This window comes from Pan paniscus, chromosome 17 (assembly GCF_029289425.2).
Source record: "Pan paniscus chromosome 17, NHGRI_mPanPan1-v2.0_pri, whole genome shotgun sequence".
Taxonomy (NCBI): Eukaryota; Metazoa; Chordata; class Mammalia; order Primates; family Hominidae; genus Pan; species Pan paniscus.
Genome location: NC_073266.2, coordinates 12,227,062 through 12,248,151, shown reverse-complemented (window position 1 = coordinate 12,248,151; position 21,090 = coordinate 12,227,062).

The window sequence follows — 21,090 nt, the reverse complement described above, 5'->3', positions numbered from 1 at the left end:
AGTAATTTTTGATATTTTATGTACAGTATATTAAATATAATTACTGTAGTTTTTATAGTTTATTTACAGTATATATAACACATATTTGGTGTACTATTTGACATTTTATGTCCAGTATGTAATATATATTTTCTGTACTATTGGATTTTTTTTTACAGTATATAAAATATATTTGGTGTACTTTTAGTTAATATATGTACAACATATGAAATATATTTACTGTACTTTTTGATATTTCATGTACTGTATATAATATCTATTTGGTGTACTTTTGATATTTTATGTAAATTATATAATATACATTTGGCGTAGTTTTTGATATTTTACATAGAGTGTCTAATATATATTTAGTGTAATTTTAGATTTGTTTTATGGTATATAGTATACATTTCCTGTAATTTTTGATATTTTATGTACAGTATATTAAATATAATTACTGTAGTTTTTGATTGTTTATTTACAGTATATATAACACATATTTGGTGTACTTTTTGACATTTTATGTACAGTATGTAATATATATTTACTGTACTATTGGATATTTTATTTACAGTATATAAAATGTATTTGGTGTATTTTAGTTAATATTATATGTACAATATATGAAATATATTTACTGTATTTTTGATATTTTATGAACTGTATATAATATCTATTTGGTGTACTTTTGATATTTTATGTAAATTATATAATATATATTTGGCGTATTTTTTGATATTTTACATAGAGTGTGCAATATATATTTACTGTAATTTTAGATATATTTTTTTACGGTATATAGTATACATTTCGTGTAATTTTTGATATTTTATGTACAGTATATTAAATATAATTAGTGTATTTTTTGATTGTTTATTTACAGTATATATAACACATATTTGGTGTACTTTTTGACATTTTATGTACAGTATGTAATATATATTTACTGTACTATTGGATATTTTATTTACAGTATATAAAATGTATTTGGTGTACTTTTAGTTAATATTATATGTACCATATATGAAATATATTTACTGTACTTTTTGATATTTTATGTAGTGTATATAATATCTATTTGGTGTACTTTTGATATTTTATGTAAATTATATAATATATATTTGGTGTAGTTTTTGATATTTTACATAGAGTGTGCAATATATATTTACTGTAATTTTAGATTTTTTTTTACCGTATATAGTATACATTTCGTGTAATTTTTGATATTTTATGTACAGTATATTAAATATAATTACTGTAGTTTTTGATTGTTTATTTACAGTATATATAACACATATTTGGTGTACTTTTTGATATTTTATGTACAGTATGTAATATATATTTACTGTACTATTGGATATTTTATTTACAGTATATAAAATGTATTTGGTGTACTTTTAGTTAATATTATATGTACAATATATGAAATAGATTTACTGTGCATTTTGATATTTAATGTACAGCATATAATATCTATTTGGTGTACTTTTGATATTTTATGTAAATTATAAAATATATTTTTGGTGTAGTTTTGATATTTTAAATAGAATGTGTAATATATATTTACTGTAATTTTTGATATTTTATTAACAGTATATAATATACATTTTGAGTAATTTTTGATATTTTATGTACAGTATATTAAATATAATTACTGTAGTTTTTATAGTTTATTTACAGTATATATAACACATATTTGGTGTACTTTTTGACATTTTATGTACAGTATGTAATATATATTTTCTGTACTATTGGATATATTTTTTACAGTATATAAAATATATTTGGTGTACTTTTAGTTAATATTATATGTACAACATATGAAATATATTTACTGTACTTTTTGATATTTCATATACTGTATATAATATCTATTTGGTGTTCTTTTGATATTTTATGAAAATTATATAATATACATTTGGCGTAGTTATTGATATTTTACATAGAGTGTGTAATATATATTTACTGTAATTTTAGATATTTTTTTACGCTATATAGTATACATTTCGTGTGATTTTTGATATTTTATGTACAGTATATTAAATATAATTACTGTAGTTTTTGATTGTTTATTTACAGTATATATAACACATATTTGGTGTACTTTTTGACATTTTATGTACAGTATGTAATATATATTTACTGTACTATTGGATATTTTATTTACAGTAGTTAAAATGTATTTGGTGTACATTTAGATAATATTATATGTACAATATATGAAATATATTTACTGTACTTTTTGATATTTTATGTACTGTATATAATATCTATTTGGTGTACTTTTGATATTTTATGTAAATTATATAATATATATTTGGCGTAGTTTTTGATATTTTACATAGAGTGTGCAATATATATTTACTGTAATTTTAGATTTTTTTTACGGTATATAGTATACATTTCGTGTAATTTTTGATATTTTATGTACAGTATATTAAATATAATTACTGTAGTTTTGATTGTTTATTTACAGTATATATAACACATATTTGGTGTACTTTTTGATATTTATGTACAGTATGTAATATATATTTACTGTAGTATTGGATATTTTATTTACAGTATATAAAATGTATTTGGTGTAGTTTTAGTTAATATTATATGTACAATATATGAAATAGATTTACTGTGCATTTTGATATTTAATGTACAGTATATAATATCTATTTGGTGTACTTTTGATATTTTATGTAAATTATAAAATATATTTTTGGTGTAGTTTTGATACTTTAAATAGAATGTGTAATATATATTTACTGTAATTTTTGATATTTTATTAACAGTATATAATATACATTTTGAGTAATTTTTGATATTTTATATACAGTATATTAAATATAATTACTGTAGTATTTATAGTTTATTTACAGTATATATAACACATATTTGGTGTATTTTTTGACATTTTATGTACAGTATGTAATATATATTTTCTGTACTATTGGATATATTTTTTACAGTATATAAAATATATTTGGTGTACTTTTAGTTAATATTATATGTACAACATATGAAATATATTTACTGTAGTTTTTGATATTTCATATACTGTATATAATATCTATTTGGTGTTCTTTTGATATTTTATGAAAATTATATAATATACATTTGGCGTAGTTTTTGATATTTTACCTAGAGTGTGCAATATATATTTACTGTAATTTTAGATATTTTTTTTACGGTATATAGTATACATTTCGTGTAATTTTTGATATTTTATGTACAGTATATTAAATATAATTAGTGTATTTTTTGATTGTTTATTTACAGTATATATAACACATATTTGGTGTACTTTATGATATTTTATGTACAGTATGTAATATATATTTACTGTACTGTTGGATATTTTATTTACAGTATATAAAATGTATTTGGTGTACTTTTAGTTAATATTATATGTACAATATATGAAATATATTTACTGTACTTTTTGATATTTTATGTACTGTATATAATATCTATTTGGTGTACTTTTGATATTTTATGTAAATTATATAATATATATTTGGCGTAGTTTTTGATATTTTACATAGAGTGTGCCATATATATTTACTGTAATTTTAGATTTTTTTTTACGGTATATAGTATACATTTCGTGTAATTTTTGATATTTTATGTACAGTGTATTAAATATAATTACTGTAGTTTTTGATTGTTTATTTACAGTATATATAACACATATTTGGTGTACTTTTTGATAGCTTATGTACAGTAGATAATATATACTTACTGTAATTTTTGATATCTTATTTACAGTATATAAAATGTATTTGGTGTAGTTTTAGTTAATATTATATGTACAATATATGAAATATATTTACTGTACTTTTTGATATATTTTGTGTAGTTTTTGATATTTTACATAGAGTGTAATATATATTTACTGTCCTTTTTGATATTTTATTTAGAGTGTATAATATACATTTGGTGTAATTTTTGATATATTATGAGCAGTATATTAAATAGAATTACTGAAGGTTTTGATAGTTTATTTACAGTATATATAACACATATTTGGTGTACTTTTTGATATTTTATGTACAGTAGATAATATATACTTACTGTAATTTTTTATATTTTATTTACAGTATGTAAAATGTATTTGGTATACTTTTAGTTAATATTATATGTAGAATATATGAAATATATATACTTTACATTTTGATATTTTATCTACAGTATATAATATATAATTGGTGTACTTTTGATATGTTATGTAAATTATATAATATACATTTGGTGTATTTTTTGATATTTTATGTACAGTATATTAAATATAATTACTGAATATTTTGATAGTTTATTTACAGTATATATAACACATACTTGGTGTACTTTTTGATAGCTTATGTACAGTAGATAATATATACTTACTGTAATTTTTGATATCTTATTTACAGTATATAAAATGTATTTGGTGTAGTTTTAGTTAATATTATATGTACAATATATGAAATATATTTACTGTACTTTTTGATATTTTATGTACAGTATATAATATATATTTGGGGTACTTTTGATATTTTGTGTAAATTATATAATATATATTTGGTGTAGTTTTTGATATTTTACATAGAGTGTAATATATATTTACTGTCCTTTTTGATATTTTATTTAGAGTGTATAATATACATTTGGAGTAATTTTTGATATTTTATGAACAGTATATTAAATATAATTACTGAAGATTTTGATAGTTTATTTACAGTATATATAACACATATTTGGTGTACTTTTTGATATTTTATGTACAGTAGATAATATACACTTACTGTAATTTTTAATATTTTATTTACAGTATGTAAAATGTATTTGGTGTACTTTAGTTAATATATGTACAATATATGAAATATATTTACTGTTCTTTTTGATATTTTATGTACAGTTTATAATATATATTTGGTGTACTTTTGATATTTTATGTAAATTATATAATATATATTTGGTGTAGATTTTGATATTTTACATAGTGTGTAATATATATTTACTGTCATTTTTGATATTTTATTTAGAGTGTATAATATACATTTGTTGTAATTATTGATATTTTATGTACAGTACATTAAATATAATTACTGAAGATTTTGATAGTTTATTTACAATATATATAACACATATTTGGTGTACTTTTTGATAGCTTATGTACAGTAGATAATATATACTTACTGTAATTTTTGATATTTTATTTACAGTATATAAAATGTATTTGGTATAGTTTTAGTTAATATTATATGTACAATATATGAAATATATTTACTGTACTTTTTGATATTTTATGTACAGTATATAATATATATTTGGGGTACTTTGATATTTTATGTAAATTATATAATATATATTTGGTGTAGTTTTTGATATTTTACAAGGAGTGTAATATATATTTACTGTCCTTTTTGATATTTTTTAGAGTGTGTAATATACATTTGGTGTAATTTTTGATATTTTATGAACAGTATATTAAATATAATTACTGAAGATTTTGATAGTTTATTTACAGTATATATAAAACATATTTGGTGTACTTTTTGATATTTTATGTACAGTAGATAATATATACTTACTGTAATTTTTTATATTATATTTACAGTATGTTAAATGTATTTGGTGTACTTTCAGTTAATATTATATGTACAATATATGAAATATATTTATTGTACTATTTGATAATTTATGTACAGTAGATAATATATACTTACTGTAATTTTTTATATTTTATTTACAGTATGTAAAATGTATTTGGTGTACTTTTAGTTAATATTATATGCACAATATATGAAATATATTTACTGTACTTTTTGATATTTTATGTACAGTATATAATATATATTTGGTGTACTTTTGATATTTTATGTAAATTATATAATATATATTTGGTGTAGTTTTTGATATATTATATAGAGTGTAATATATATTTACTGTCGTTTTTGATATTTTATTTAGAGTGTATAATATACATTTGATGTAATTTTTGATATTTTATGCACAGTATATAAAATATAATTACTGAAGTTTTTGATAGTTTATTTACAGTATATATAACACATATTTGGTGTACTTTTTGATATTTTATGTACAGTAGATAATATATAGTTACTGTAATTTTTGATATTTTATTTACAGTATGTAAAATGTATTTGGTGTACTTTTAGTTAATATTATATGTACAATATATGAAATATATTTACTGTACTTTTTGATATTTTATGTACAGTATATAATATATATTTGGGGTACTTTTGATATTTTATGTAAATTATATAATATATATTTGGTGTAGTTTTTGATATTTTACATAGAGTGTAATATATATTTACTGTCCTTTTTGATATTTTATTTAGAGTGTATAATATACATTTGGTGTAATTTTTGATATTTTATGTACAGTATATTAAATATAATTACTGAAGATTTTGATAGTTTATTTACAGTATATATAACACATATTTGGTGTACTTTTTGATGTTTTATGTACAGTAGATAATATATACTTACTGTAATTTTTGATATTTTATTTACAGTATGTAAAATGTATTTGGTGTACTTTTAGTTAATATTATATGTACAATATATGAAATATATTTACTGTACTTTTTGATATTTTATGTACAGTATATAATATATATTTGGTGTACTTTTGATATTTTATGTAAATTATATAATATATATTTGGTGTAGTTTTTGATATTTTACATAGAGTGTAATATATATTTACTGTCCTTTTTGATATTTTATTTAGAGTGTATAATATACATTTGGTGTAATTTTTGATATTTTATGAACAGTATATTAAATATAATTACTGAAGATTTTGATAGTTTATTTACAGTATATATAACACATATTTGGTGTACTTTTTGATATTTTATGTACAGTAGATAATATATACTTACTGTAATTTTTGATATTTTATTTACAGTATGTAAAATGTATTTGGTGTACTTTTAGTTAATATTATATGTACAATATATGAAATATATTTACTGTACTTTTTGATATTTTATGCACAGTATATAATATATATTTGGGGTACTTTTGATATTTTATGTAAATTATATAATATATATTTGGTGTAGTTTTTGATATTTTACATAGAGTGTAATATATATTTACTGTCCTTTTTGATATTTTATTTAGAGTGTATAATATACATTTGGTGTAATTTTTGATATTTTATGTACAGTATATTAAATATAATTACTGAAGATTTTGATAGTTTATTTACAGTATATATAACACATATTTGGTGTACTTTTTGATGTTTTATGTACAGTAGATAATATATACTTACTGTAATTTTTGATATTTTATTTACAGTATGTAAAATGTATTTGGTGTACTTTTAGTTAATATTATATGTAGAATATATGAAATATATTTACTTTACTTTTTGATATTTTATGTACAGTATATAATATATATTTGGTGTACTTTTGATATTTTATGTAAATTATATAATATATATTTGGTGTAGTTTTTGATATTTTACTTAGAGTGTAATATATATTTACTGTACTTTTTGATATTTTATTTAGAGTGTATAATATACATTTGGTGCAATTTTTGATATTTTATGTACAGTATATTAAATATAATTACTGAAGATATTGATAGTTTATTTTCAGTATATATAACACATATCTGGTGTACTTTTTGATATTTTATGTACAGTAGATAATATATACTAACTGTAATATTTTATATTTTATTTACAGTATGTAAAATGTATTTGGTGTACTTTTAGTTAATATATGTACAATATATGAAATATATTTACTGTTCTTTTTGATATTTTATGTAAATTATATAATATATATTTGGTGTAGATTTTGATATTTTACATAGAGTGTAATATATATTTACTGTCCTTTTTGTTATTCTATTTAGAGTGTATAATATACATTTGGTGTAATTTTTGATATTTTATGTACAGTATATTAAATATAATTACTGAAGATTTTGATAGTTTATTTACAGTATATATAACACATATTTGGTGTACTTTTTGATATTTTATGTACAGTAGATAATATACACTTACTGTAATTTTTGGTATTTTATTTACAGTATGTAAAATGTATTTGGTGTACTTTTAGTTAATATTATATGTACAACATATGAAATATATTTACTGTACTTTTTGATATTTTATGTAGAGTATATAATATATATTTGGTGTACTTTTGATATTTTATGTAAATTATATAATATATATTTGGTGTAGTTTTGATATTTTACATAGAGTGTAGTATATATTTACTGTCCTTTTTGATATTCTATTTAGAGTGTATAATATACATTTGGTGTAATTTTTGATATTTTATGTACAGTATATTAAATATAATTACTGAAGATTTTGATAGTTTATTTACAGTATATATAACACGTATTTGGTGTACTTTTTGATATTTTATGTACAGTAGATAATATATACTTACTGTAATTTTTGGTATTTTATTTACAGTATGTAAAATGTATTTGGTGTACTTTTAGTTAATATTATATGTACAACATATGAAATATATTTACTGTACTTTTTGATATTTTATGTAGAGTATATAATATATATTTGGTGTACTTTTGATATTTTATGTAAATTATATAATATATATTTGGTGCAGTTTTGATATTTTACATAGAGTGTAATATATATTTACTGTCCTTTTTGATATTCTATTTAGAGTGTATAATATACATTTGGTGTAATTTTTGATATTTTATGTACAGTATATTAAATATAATTACTGAAGATTTTGATAGTTTATTTACAGTATATATAACACATATTTGGTGTACTTTTTGATATTTTAAGTACAGTAGATAATATATACTTACTGTAATTTTTGGTATTTTATTTACAGTATGTAAAATGTATTTGGTGTACTTTTAGTTAATATTATATGTACAACACATGAAATATATTTACTGTACTTTTTGATATTTTATGTAGAGTATATAATATATATTTGGTGTACTTTTGATATTTTATGTAAATTATATAATATATATTTGGTGTAGTTTTGATATTTTACATAGAGTGTAATATATATTTAATGTCCTTTTTGATATTCTATTTAGAGTGTATAATATACATTTGGTTTAATTTTTGATATTTTATGTACAGTATATTAAATATAATTAATGAAGATTTTGATAGTTTATTTACAGTATATATAACAGATATTTGGTGTACTTTTTGATATTTTATGTACAGTAGATAATATATACTTACTGTAATTTTTGATATTTTATTTACAGTATGTAAAATGTATTTGGTGTACTTTTAGTTAATATTATATGTACAACATATGAAATATATTTACTGTACTTTTTGATATTTTATGTAGAGTATATAATATATATTTGGTGTACTTTTGATATTTTATGTAAATTATATAATATATATTTGGTGTAGTTTTGTTATTTTACATAGAGTGTAGTATATATTTACTGTCCTTTTTGATATTCTATTTAGAGTGTATAATATATATTTGGTGTAATTTTTGATATTTTATGTACAGTATATTAAATATAATTACTGAAGATTTTGATAGTTTATTTACGGTATATATAACACATATTTGGTGTACTTTTTGATATTTTATGTACAGTAGATAATATATACTTACTGTAATTTTTGGTATTTTATTTACAGTATGTAAAATGTATTTGGTGTACTTTTAGTTAATATTATATGTACAACATATGAAATATATTTACTGTACTTTTTGATATTTTATGTACAGTATATAATATATAATTGGTGTACTTTTGATATTTTATGTAAATTATATAATATATATTTGGTGTAGTTTTGATATTTTACATAGAGTGTAATATATATTTACTGTCCTTTTTGATATTCTATTTAGAGTGTATAATATACATTTGGTGTAATTTTTGATATTTTATGTACAGTATATTAAATATAATTACTGAAGATTTTGATAGTTTATTTACAGTATATATAACACATATTTGGTGTACTTTTTGATATTTTATGTACAGTAGATAATATATACGTACTGTAATTTTTGATATTTTATTTACAGTATGTAAAATGTATTTGGTGTACTTTTAGTTAATATTATATGTACAACATATGAAATATATTTACTGTACTTTTTGATATTTTATGTAGAGTATATAATATATATTTGGTGTACATTTTATATTTTATGTAAATTATATAATATATATTTGGTGTAGTTTTGATATTTTACATAGAGTGTAGTATATATTTACTGTCCTTTTTGATATTCTATTTAGAGTGTATAATATACATTTGGTGTAATTTTTGATATTTTATGTACAGTATATTAAATATAATTACTGAAGATTTTGATAGTTTATTTATAGTATATATAACACATATTTGGTGTACTTTTTGATATTTTATGTACAGTAGATAATATATACTTACTGTAATTTTTGGTATTTTATTTACAGTATGTAAAATGTATTTGGTGTACTTTTAGTTAATATTATATGTACAACATATGAAATATATTTACTGTACTTTTTGATATTTTATGTAGAGTATATAATATATATTTGGTGTACTTTTGATATTTTATGTAAATGATATAATATATATTTGGTGTAGTTTTGATATTTTACATAGAGTGTAATATATATTTACTGTCCTTTTTGATATTCTATTTAGAGTGTATAATATACAATTGGTGTAATTTTTGATATTTTATGTACAGTATATTAAATATAATTACTGAAGATTTTGATAGCTTATTTACAGTATATATAACACATATTTGGTGTACTTTTTGATATTTTATGTACACTAGATAATATATACGTACTGAAATTTTTGATATTTTATTTACAGTATGTAAAATGTATTTGGTGTACTTTTAGTTAATATTAAATATACAACATATGAAATATATTTACTGTACTTTTTGATATTTTATGTGCAGTATATAATATATATTTGGTGTACTTTTGATATTTTATGTAAATTATATAATATATATTTGGTGTAGTTTTTGATATTTTAAATAGAGTGTAATATATATTTACTGCCCTTTTTGATATTCTATTTAGAGTGTATAATATACATTTGGTGTAATTTTTGATATTTTATGTACAGTATATTAAATATAATTACTGAAGATTTTGATAGTTTATTTACAGTATATATAACACATATTTGGTGTACTTTTTGATATTTTATGTACAGTAGATAATATATACTTACTGTAATTTTTGGTATTTTATTTACAGTATGTAAAATGTATTTGGTGTACTTTTAGTTAATATTATATGTACAACATGTGAAATATATTTACTGTACTTTTTGATATTTTATGTAGATTATATAATATATATTTGGTGTACTTTTGATATTTTATGTAAATTATATAATATATATTTGGTGTAGTTTTTGATATTTTAAATAGAGTGTAATATATATTTACTGTCCTTTTTGATATTTTATTTAGTGTGTATAATATACATTTGGTGTTATTTTTGATATTTTATGTACAGTATATTAAATATAATTACTGAAGATTTTGATAGTTTATTTACAGTATATATAACACATATTTGGTGTACTTTTTGATATTTTATGTACAGTAGATAATATATACTTACTGTAATTTTTGGTATTTTATTTACAGTATGTAAAATGTATTTGGTGTACTTTTAGTTAATATTATATGTACAACATATGAAATATATTTACTGTACTTTTTGATATTTTATGTAGAGTATATAATATATATTTGGTGTACTTTTGATATTTTATGTAAATTATATAATATATATTTGGTGTAGTTTTGATATTTTACATAGGGTGTAATGTATATTTACTGTCCTTTTTGATATTCTATTTAGAGTGTATAATATACATTTGGTGTAATTTTTGATATTTTATGTACAGTATATTAAATATAATTACTGAAGATTTTGATAGTTTATTTACAGTATATATAACACATATTTGGTGTACTTTTTGATATTTTATGTACAGTAGATAATATATAGTTACTGTAATTTTTGGTATTTTATTTACAGTATGTAAAATGTATTTGGTGTACTTTTAGTTAATATTATATGTACAACATATGAAATATATTTACTGTACTTTTTGATATTTTATGTAGAGTATATAATATATATTTGGTGTACGTTTGATATTTTATGTAAATTATATAATATATATTTGGTGTAGTTTTGATATTTTACATAGAGTGTAATATATATTTACTGTCCTTTTTGATATTCTATTTAGAGTGTATAATATACATTTGGTGTAATTTTTGATATTTTATGTACAGTATATTAAATATAATTACTGAAGATTTTGATAGTTTATTTACACAATATATAACACATATTTGGTGTACTTTTTGATATTTTATGTACAGTAGATAATATATACTTACTGTAATTTTTGATACTTTATTTACAGTATGTAAAATGTATTTGGTGTACTTTTAGTTAATATTATATGTACAATATATGAAATATATTTACTGTACTTTTTGATATTTTATGTAGAGAATATAATATATATTTGGTGTACTTTTGATATTTTATGTAAATTATATAATATATATTTGGCGTAGTTTTTGATATTTTAGAGTGTGCAATATATATTTACTGTAATTTTAGATTTTTTTTACGGTATATAGTATACATTTCGTGTAATTTTTTATATTTTATGTACAGTATATTAAATATAATTAGTGTATTTTTTGATTGTTTATTTACAGTATATATAACACATATTTGGTGTACTTTTTGGTATTTTATGTACAGTATGTAATATATATTTACTGTGCTTTTGGACATTTTATTTACATTATATAAAATGTATTTGGTGTACTTTCAGTTAATATTATATGTACCATATATGAAATAGATTTACTGTGCATTTTGATAATTAATGTACAGTATATAATATATATTTGGTGTACTTTTGATATTTTATGTAAATTAGAAAATATATTTTTGGTGTAGTTTTGATATTTTAAATAGAATGTGTAATATATATTTACTGTAATTTTTGATATTTTATTAACAGTATATAACATACATTTTGAGTAATTTTTGATATTTCATGTACAGTATATTAAATATAATTACTGTAGTTTTTATAGATTATTTACCGTATATATAACACATATTTGGTGTACTTTTTGACATTTTATGTACAGTATGTAATATATATTTACTGTACTATTGGATATTTAATTTACAGTATATAAAATATATTTGGTGTACTTTTAGTTAATATTATATGTACAATATATGAAATATATTTACTGTACATTTGATATTTCATGTACTGTATATAATATCTATTTGGTGTACTTTTGATATTTTATGTAAATTAGATAATATATATTTGGCATAGATTTTGATATTTTACGTAGAGTGTGTAATATATATTTACTGTAATTTTAGATATTTTTTTACGGTATATAGTATACATTTCCTGTAATTTTTGATATTTTATGTACAGTATATTAAATATAATTACTATAGTTTTTGATTGTTTATTTACAGTATATATAACACACATTTGGTGTACTTTTTGGTATTTCATGTACGGTATGTAATATGTATTTACTGTACTATTGGATATTTTATTTACAGTATATAAAATGTATTTGGTGTACTTTTAGTTAATATGATATGTACAATATATGAGATATATTTTCTGTATTTCTTGATATTTTATGTACTGTATATAATATCTATTTGGTGTACTTTTGATATTTTATGTAAATTATATAATATATATTTGGCGTAGTTTTTGATATTTTAGAGTGTGCAATATATATTTACTGTAATTTTAGATTTTTTTTACGGTATATAGTATACATTTCGTGTAATTTTTGATATTTTATGTACAGTATATTAAATATAATTAGTGTATTTTTTGATTGTTTATTTACAGTATATATAACACATATTTGGTGTACTTTTTCGTATTTTATGTACAGTATGTATTATATATTTACTGTGCTTTTGGACATTTTATTTACATTATATAACATGTATTTGGTGTACTTTCAGTTAATATTATATGTACAATATATGAAATAGATTTAATGTGCATTTTCATATTTAATGTACAGTATATAATATCTATTTGGTGTACTTTTGATATTTTATGTAAATTATAAAATATATTTTTGGTGTAGTTTTGATATTTTAAATAGAATGTGTAATATATATTTACTGTAATTTTTGATATTTTATTAACAGTATACAATTTACATTTTGAGTAATTTTTGATATTTTATGTACAGTATATTAAATATAATTACTGTAGGTTTTATAGTTTATTTACAGTATATATAACACATATTTGGTGTACTTTTTGACATTTTATGTACAGTATGTAATATATATTTTCTGTACTATTGGATTTTTTTTTACACTATATTAAATATATTTGGTGTACTTTTAGTTAATATTATATGTACAACATATGAAATATATTTACTGTACTTTTTGATATTTCATGTACTGTATATAATGTCTATTTTGTGTACTTTTGATATTTTATGTAAATTATATAATATACATTTGGCGTAGTTTTTGATATTTTACATAGAGTGTGTAATATATATTTACTGTAATTTTAGATATTTTTTTACGGTATATAGTAAACATTTCGTGTAATTTTTGATATTTTATGTACATTATATTAAATATAATTACTGTAGTTTTTGATTGTTTATTTACAGTATATATAACACATATTTGGTGTACTTTTTGATATTTAATGTACAGTATGTAATATATATTTACTGTAATGTTGGATATTTTATTTACAGTATATAAAATGTATTTGGTGTACTTTTAGTTAATATTATATGTACAATATATGAAATATATTTACTGTACTTTTTGATATTTTATGTACTGTATATAATATCTATTTGGTGTACTTTTGATATTTTATGTAAATTATATAATATATATTTGGGGTAGTTTTTGATATTTTACATAGAGTGTGCAATATATATTTACTGTAATTTTAGATTTTTTTTTACGTTATATAGTATACATTTCGTGTAATTTTTGATATTTTATGTACAGTATATTAAATATAATTAGTGTATTATTTGATTGTTTATTTACAGTATATATAACACATATTTGGTGTACTTTTTGACATTTTATGTACAGTATGTACTATATATTTACTGTACTAATGGATACTTTATTTACAGTATATAAAATGTATTTGGTGTACTTTTAGTTAATATTATATGTACAATATATGAAATATATTTACTGTACATTTTGATATTTTATGTACTGTATATAATATCTATTTGGTGTACTTTTGATATTTTATGTAAATTATACTATATATATTTGGCGTAATTTTTGATATTTTACATAGAGTGTGCAATATATATTTACTGTAATTTTAGAGATTTTTTTTACGGTATATAGTATACATTTCGTGTAATTTTTGATATTTTATGTACAGTATATTAAATATAATTAGTGTATTTTTTGATTGTTTATTTACAGTATATATAACACATATTTGGTGTACTTTTTGACATTTTATGTACAGTATGTAATATATATTTACTGTACCATTGGATATTTTATTTACAGTATATAAAATGTATTTGGTGTACTTTTAGATAATATTATATGTACAATATATGAAATATATTTACTGTACTTTTTGATATTTTATGTACTGTATATAATATGTATTTGGTGTACTTTTGATATTTTATGTAAATTATATAATATATATTTGGCGTAGTTTTTATATTTTACATAGAGTGTGCAATACATATTTACTGTAATTTTAGATATTTTTTTACGGTATATAGTATACATTTCGTGTAATTTTTGATATTTTATGTACAGTATATTAAATATAATTAGTGTATTTTTTGATTGTTTATTTACAGTATATATAACACATATTTGGTGTACTTTTTGATATTTTATGTACAGTATGTAATATATATTTACTGTACTATTGGATATTTTATTTACAGTATATAAAATGTATTTGGTGTACTTTTAGTTAATATTATATGTACAATATATGAAATATATTTACTGTAGTTTTTGATATTTTATGTACTGTATATAATATCTATTTGGTGTACTTTTGATATTTTATGTAAATTATATAATATATATTTGGCGTAGTTTTTGATATTTTACATAGAGTGTGCAATATATATTTACTGTAATTTTAGATTTTTTTACGGTATATACTATACATTTCGTGTAATTTTTGATATTTTATGTACAGTATGTAATATACATTTACTGTACTATTGGATATTTTATTTACAGTATGTAAAATGTATTTGGTGTACTTTTAGTTAATATTATATGTACAATATATGAAATAGATTTACTGTGCATTTTGATATTTAATGTACACTATATAATATCTATTTGGTGTACTTTTGATATTTTATGTAAATTATAAAATATATTTTTGGTGTAGTTTTGATATTTTAAACAGAATATGTAATATATATTTACTGTAATTTTTGATATTTTATTAACAGTATATAATATACATTTTGAGTAATTTTTGATATTTTATGTACAGTATATTAAATATAATTACTGTAGTTTTTATAGTTTATTTACAGTATATATAACACATATTTGGTGTACTATTTGACATTTTATGTACAGTATGTAATATATATTTTCTGTACTATTGGATTTTTTTTACAGTATATAAAATATATTTGGTGTACTTTTAGTTAATATTATATGTACAACATATGAAATATATTTACTGTACTTTTTGATATTTCATGTACTGTATATAATATCTATTTGGTGTACTTTTGATATTTTATGTAAATTATATAATATATATTTGGCGTAGTTTTTGATATTTTATATAGAGTGTGTAATATATATTTACTGTAATTTTAGATATTTTTTTACGGTATATAGTATACATTTCGTGTAATTTTTGATAATTTATGTACAGTATATTAAATATAATTAGTGTATTATTTGATTGTTTATTTACAGTATATATAACACATATTTGGTGTACTTTTTGACATTTTATGTAGAGTATGTAATATATATTTACTGTACTATTGGATATTTTATTTACAGTATATAAAATATATTTGGTGTACTTTTAGTTAATATTATATGTACAATATATGAAATATATTTACTGTACTTTTTGATATTTCATGTACTGTATATAATATCTATCTGGTGTACTTTTGATATTTTATGTAAATTATATAATATATATTTGGCGTAGTTTTTGATATTTTACATAGAGTGTGCAATATATATTTACTGTAATTTTAGATATTTTTTTACGGTATATAGTATACATTTCGTGTAATTTTTGATATTTTATGTACAGTATATTAAATATAATTACTGTAGTTTTTGATTGTTTATTTACAGTATATATAACACATATTTGGTGTACTTTTTGATATTTTATGTACAGTATGTAATATATATTTACTGTACTATTGGATATTTTATTTACAGTATATAAAATACATTTGGTGTACTTTTAGTTAATATTATATGTACAATATATGAAATAGATTTACTGTGCATTTTGATATTTAATGTACAGTATATAATATCTATTTGGTGTACTTTTGATATTTTATATAAATTATAAAATATATTTTTGGTGTAGTTTTGATATTTTAAATAGAATGTGTAATATATATTTACTGTAATTTTTGATATTTTATTAACAGTATATAATATACATTTTGAGTAATTTTTGATATTTTATGTACAGTATATTAAATATAATTACTGTAGTTTTTATAGTTTATTTACAGTATATATAACACATATTTGGTGTACTTTTTGACATTTTATGTACAGTATGTAATATATATTTTCTGTACTATTGGATATATTTTTTACAGTATATAAAATATATTTGGTGTAATTTTAGTTAATATTATATGTACAACATATGAAATATATTTACTGTACTTTTTGATATTTCATATACTGTATATAATATCTATTTGGTGTTCTTTTGATATTTTATGAAAATTATATAATATACATTTGGCGTAGTTTTTGATATTTTACATAGAGTGTGTAATATATATTTACTGTAATTTTAGATATTTTTTTACGCTATATAGTATACATTTCGTGTGATTTTTGATATTTTATGTACAGTATATTAAATATAATTACTGTAGTTTTTGATTGTTTATTTACAGTATATATAACACATATTTGGTGTACTTTTTGACATTTTATGTACAGTATGTAATATATATTTACTGTACTATTGGATATTTTATTTACAGTAGTTAAAATGTATTTGGTGTACATTTAGATAATATTATATGTACAATATATGAAATATATTTACTGTACTTTTTGATATTTTATGTACTGTATATAATATCTATTTGGTGTACTTTTGATATTTTATGTAAATTATATAATATATATTTGGCGTAGTTTTTATATTTTACATAGAGTGTGCAATAAATATTTACTGTAATTTTAGATATTTTTTTACGGTATATAGTATACATTTCGTGTAATTTTTGATATTTTATGTACAGTATATTAAATATAATTAGTGTATTTTTTGATTGTTTATTTACAGTATATATAACACATATTTGGTGTACTTTTTGATATTTTATGTACAGTATGTAATATATATTTACTGTACTATTGGATATTTTATTTACAGTATATAAAATGTATTTGGTGTACTTTTAGTTAATATTATATGTACAATATATGAAATATATTTACTGTAATTTTTGATATTTTATGTACTGTATATAATATCTATTTGGTGTACTTTTGATATTTTATGTAAATTATATAATATATATTCGGCGTAGTTTTTGATATTTTACATAGAGTGTGCAATATATATTTACTGTAATTTTAGATTTTTTTTACGGTATATAGTATACATTTCGTGTAATTTTTGATATTTTATGTACAGTAGGTAATATACATTTACTGTACTATTGGATATTTTATTTACAGTATGTAAAATGTATTTGGTGTACTTTTAGTTAATATTATATGTACAATATATGAAATAGATTTACTGTGCATTTTGATATTTAATGTACAGTATATAATATCTATTTGGTGTACTTTTGATATTTTATGTAAATTATAAAATATATTTTTGGTGTAGTTTTGTTATTTTAAACAGAATGTGTAATATATATTTACTGTAATTTTTGATATTTTATTAACAGTATATAATATACATTTTGAGTAATTTTTGATATTTTATGTACAGTATATTAAATATAATTACTGTAGTTTTTATAGTTTATTTACAGTATATATAACACATATTTGGTGTACTATTTGACATTTTATGTCCAGTATGTAATATATATTTTCTGTACTATTGGATTTTTTTTTACAGTATATAAAATATATTTGGTGTACTTTTAGTTAATATATGTACAACATATGAAATATATTTACTGTACTTTTTGATATTTCATGTACTGTATATAATATCTATTTGGTGTACTTTTGATATTTTATGTAAATTATATAATATACATTTGGCGTAGTTTTTGATATTTTACATAGAGTGTCTAATATATATTTAGTGTAATTTTAGATTTGTTTTATGGTATATAGTATACATTTCCTGTAATTTTTGATATTTTATGTACAGTATATTAAATATAATTACTGTAGTTTTTGATTGTTTATTTACAGTATATATAACACATATTTGGTGTACTTTTTGACATTTTATGTACAGTATGTAATATATATTTACTGTACTATTGGATATTTTATTTACAGTATATAAAATGTATTTGGTGTATTTTAGTTAATATTATATGTACAATATATGAAATATATTTACTGTATTTTTGATATTTTATGTACTGTATATAATATCTATTTGGTGTACTTTTGATATTTTATGTAAATTATATAATATATATTTGGCGTATTTTTTGATATTTTACATAGAGTGTGCAATATATATTTACTGTAATTTTAGATATTTTTTTTACGGTATATAGTATACATTTCGTGTAATTTTTGATATTTTATGTACAGTATATTAAATATAATTAGTGTATTTTTTGATTGTTTATTTACAGTATATATAACACATATTTGGAGTACTTTTTGACATTTTATGTACAGTATGTAATATATATTTACTGTACTATTGGATATTTTATTTACAGTATATAAAATGTATTTGGTGTACTTTTAGTTAATATTATATGTACCATATATGAAATATATTTACTGTACTTTTTGATATTTTATGTACTGTATATAATATCTATTTGGTGTACTTTTGATATTTTATGTAAATTATATAATATATATTTGGTGTAGTTTTTGATATTTTACATAGAGTGTGCAATATATATTTACTGTAATTTTAGATTTTTTTTTACCGTATATAGTATACATTTCGTGTAATTTTTGATATTTTATGTACAGTATATTAAATATAATTACTGTAGTTTTTGATTGTTTATTTACAGTATATATAACACATATTTGGTGTACTTTTTGATATTTTATGTACAGTATGTAATATATATTTACTGTACTATTGGATATTTTATTTACAGTATATAAAATGTATTTGGTGTACTTTTAGTTAATATTATATGTACAATATATGAAATAGATTTACTGTGCATTTTGATATTTAATGTACAGCATATAATATCTATTTGGTGTACTTTTGATATTTTATGTAAATTATAAAATATATTTTTGGTGTAGTTTTGATATTTTAAATAGAATGTGTAATATATATTTACTGTAATTTTTGATATTTTATTAACAGTATATAATATACATTTTGAGTAATTTTTGATATTTTATGTACAGTATATTAAATATAATTACTGTAGTTTTTATAGTTTATTTACAGTATATATAACACATATTTGGTGTACTTTTTGACATTTTATGTACAGTATGTAATATATATTTTCTGTACTATTGGATATATTTTTTACAGTATATAAAATATATTTGGTGTACTTTTAGTTAATATTATATGTACAACATATGAAATATATTTACTGTACTTTTTGATATTTCATATACTGTATATAATATCTA